The sequence below is a fragment of the Parambassis ranga genome, unplaced genomic scaffold, assembly GCF_900634625.1.
Source record: "Parambassis ranga unplaced genomic scaffold, fParRan2.1 scaffold_247_arrow_ctg1, whole genome shotgun sequence".
NCBI lineage: Eukaryota > Metazoa > Chordata > Actinopteri > Ambassidae > Parambassis > Parambassis ranga.
In genome coordinates, this window is record NW_021144794.1 from 1 (window position 1) to 4,023 (window position 4,023).

The following is a 4,023-nucleotide window of genomic DNA, read 5'->3' on the forward strand; positions in this document are numbered from 1 at the left end:
GGTCTCTGTATATTACGAGGCGCCACCTAGTGGTTAGGAGGTCAGCAAACATGCTGGATGAAGCGATTGAGTGCGGACACAAGTGTGTGCAAGCCAGATTTGAAAATAGGTGTGAACGCATCCAGCTTAAAGGCCTGTCTGGGCTCAATCCTACTCTAGCTGGAATGACTTTTTTGTGGCTTAAGCAGGATTTGGCCGCATCCAGATCAATCCAGATGTGTTTTTTTTCCGAGTGTGAACACCTCCAATCCTGCTGAATCCAGTTTGATTTCAAGCCGGCTAGATCCACCTTGAGAGGTGGATCACCCTCGAGAGGTGGATCTAGCCGGATTGGCTCAAATGTGGCTCAGGTGTGAACGCAAAATCCAGCTAGCCACATTATTAGCCATATTACGAGGCGCCACCTAGTGGTTTGGAGAACAGCAAACACGCTGGATGAAGCCGGATTGAGTGCGGACACAACTGTGTGCTAGCCAGATTTGAAAATAGGTCTGAACGCATCCAGCTTAAAGGCTGGATTCTGGATCTGATTCAATCCTACTCTAGCTGGAATGACTTTCTCCAGTGTGAACGGGGCCTAACAGTCCTGCTGAGTTAGTGTTGTACTCACAGGCTCCGTCTTCATCATAGTTACTGAGGTCTGTGCTAATGGTCCTGCTGAACTCCAGAACACTGTACCACTGGTCCTTGTTCATTCCCTTGTACTTGGACTGCTGCAGAGACAGTGAGGAAGAGGATGGTGAGGAGCCTTCTCTCTGTGCTGCTGCCGCTTATTCCTCAAATTAAAAAAAAAAGACCTTTTACCTCCAGGAACTGGTGGAAGACAGGGAACAGGGGCCACGTCCTCCCCAGCAGCAGAGCCAGCATGGTTTTAGCCGTGTCCATGTCCAGACTCCTCTGGTCAGTGTCCTGACGACGACAAGACAAACAAGCTCATTTCTGCACAGCCTGCACAGGTAACCTCTGGAGATCAGCTGACTGACAGCAGCACACTCACTCTGGCAAAGTCGAAGGCGTATCTGTAGATGTTTTTAAAGACTACGGTGTCGTTGAGTTCACCGCGCAGATAATCCAGCTTGCTCTGTAACCGCTCTGTGCAGTCACATCTGCACGCAGGAGAAAACGCGACGTTTATGGTCCGTGTGACTTTTTAACAGTGACGGATGTAAAGATGAAACGCTGCCTTACTGTAATAACGTCATCCCTCTGAGCCACTCGTCTTTAGTGAAGAACCCCATGTTCACTGCTTCTAGATGCCAGGCTAAGACTAGCATGATAATCTGCAACAAGACGGGAAAAAAAAAACAAATCAACAACACATGGTGCAGCCTACACTGAAATTTACTGCATGGCAAGCACCAGATGTTTACTCCAGGCTCCACAGATGAGAGGAGTACGTTTTTAAAACCTGTCCCTTCCAGGACGTGGTCTAAACCGGCCTGTGCTTCATGCACAGCAGTGGTTAAATGGGACAGTCTGGCCTGTGGACATCCTTCCTGTTTATCACAACACGCCGGAGGATGCGACTCCTCAGAACCAGGCAGACTCACGTTCTCTGGTTCCACGCCGATGTCTTCGCAGAACTTCTCCATGGCCTCGGGGCCGACCACCTTGTCAGGGCCGGCGTACTCGTGGAACCACGCAGGCACTTCTTAGAGGAGAACGGCTTCTCTGCGTTGATGGGCCTCGCGCTGCGGATCGCAGGCCGAGTGAAACTTGTGACAGAACAAAAGATTCAGCGTCGACCTCTCACTGATGTCATGAGCACGGTCAGGGGAGCTTTATCAGAGGACAGGGTCAGCGGTTCAGTCGGACCTTGTTTAAACTGAGAATAAAACCAACAGTAAATCTTGAATGTCATTTGTGCGCCTTTATCTAAACTTTGTGTTTGTGTTAGTGTTTCAGAGTGGCTCTGTGTTACACTGGCTGAACCCTTCAGATCACTGAGGATACAGGGGCATCCCTCCTGTGGGCCGAGGCAGCTCTGATCAGGAGGACAAGAACAGTATGTGCTGAATGCAGTCATCCTGACGTAGTAGCACAACACACCCAAAAGGATGCTTGGACTGCGTTCATCCTCGCAGTCCCACAGCGACATTAACACCAGAGCTCCTCTGCACACACCGAAGAGGAAAACGAGAAGGCCGAGGGGTTCACTGTGCTGCTGCCAGCTGAAAGAGAACCCTGCCAGTCCTTTTTCAGGATACTGCGCACTTCAACCAGCGGCCAGCCTTTCCCAGCAAAGAGCCTCTAACTCACCCACAGTTCATTAAGCGACGCCACACAAAACCAGCAGATTTACCTTGTAATTTTATTCCTGTGCTCATGGTCATCTGAATCAGGTAGCTTCCTCTTCTTCTTCACAGGCATTACTGCACCTTTGATTGGCCTTCACTAGCTGGGCTACACACAGAGAAAGACAAGGAGTGAGACATCCTGATCTCCCCCCTCTGTCCCATCTACACTAAGAGAGCCCCTGTAATCTTACCTGTATACCTCTGACTGCCTTGTCCATTCAAATCTGAGAGATGCTAGAAAGAAATCAAACATGAGTAAAACATGTCTGCTGTCTCTGTACACGATGGAGGCTCGCCTGCTGATAATAACTGCTTACATGCTTGTCCAGTGTTTCTGATAGCGTAGTGACGTCTAGCAGACTGCTCAGGTTGTTCCTGTGAGTACAAACAAAAACAAAGTATTCAACGAAAAGATTTCAGAGATTGGAAGGCGACACCGTGAGATTACTTAACTTGGGCCTGTTGCACTGCATCTGTAGGTGCAGGACTGTTACTGTTGAAGCAGTGCTCCCAGTTTCTCTATGGCTACGTTCAGACCGCAGGTCTTAATGCTCAACTCGGATTTTTTGGCGTTTACAAATAATATGCGACTGCTGCCACTCCCCTGTGTGAACGGACTGCGGCCCTGAAGTGACCCATAAGCGCAGAAGAGGACACGACGTCACACAATGTGTGCTTGTGTGGCTTTGTTTGTGTTAATGTTAAATATCAAGAAGATCGCTGAGAAGGAAGAGAGCAGTCGCTGCAACGACTGTGCAGAGATGTGTGTGGGTGCGGAGTGGTGGGATAGACGAGAACCTTTGAATACATCTGCGAGCGTCTTCCTGTATCACTTTCACAGCAAGACAGTCGACATCTCCCTCATCTGTGAGCGAGCACAGTGGAGTTGGGCTCTACTTCCTGGCAACAGGTGCTAATAACAACCGCTTGTCTGCCCGCTCCTGTGTCGCAGAATTGTCACGGTTGTCGCCTTTCACTGACGCAAAAGTCGGATATGTGCCGCATTGCCGTTCAGACTGAGGTCGCATTGCAAAAAAAATGGGATTTGGGTCACTTTAGCCTGCAGTCTGAACGCCAGCCTTACGACACACTGCTTCACACATTCACACATTCTGCTTCTTATAAACAGCGTTTTCAGGTAGCTATTGACTTTGTTAATTGTTATTTAGCAGTCATATATATTACTGCTTATTAAATACACACTACGTCATAAGAGACGTCCATTTCTGTGCATTAAGGTTAACGCATCGTCTCAGAGGACCTTCAGTAAACCAGCACAAACCTTGATGGGGGATCATAAATGAGCCTCATCATGTCTTTAAATGTAGAACAAACATGTAGATGTGACCACCCTCCACTGTCTGATGAACTAATAATGGTTTAAATGGTCAAACTACATGGTTCATTTGTCTTTGTTGCCATTGTTGGCGCACAGACAACCGATGGAGCGTTGATTTACTTCTGTGCAGTAATCACTGTGGCCACTGACAGAATTGTTTACGTTAAATAAACGGTGGAATATCAGCCTAATATCACGCTGTGTAAGGCAACTCCGAGCTGGACACTGGATCAGTTGAGTGTACTTGTCCTTTCTAGCAGCTCAGTCAGAAGTATGACTCATTAATTCCATAAATGTCAGCGTTTTAATCGTTTGAGTGATGCTGCAACTGTTTTCATACAGTAAGAGTTTAAATATAAAGTCTCTCTGCTCTGTAGCAACGAGACA

The 4,023-nt window shown here is 48.0% G+C and overlaps 2 pseudogenes; one reads left to right on the top strand and one right to left on the bottom strand.

The window, feature by feature from the left end:
* Nucleotides 1-527: 527 nt before the first annotated feature.
* LOC114430554 (DCN1-like protein 5) lies at nt 528-2,385 on the bottom strand (annotated as a pseudogene).
* A 610-nt stretch (nt 2,386-2,995) lies between these two features.
* The window catches only part of LOC114430553 (cullin-5-like), a 9,071-nt pseudogene continuing 8,043 nt past the window's right edge, over nt 2,996-4,023 (top strand).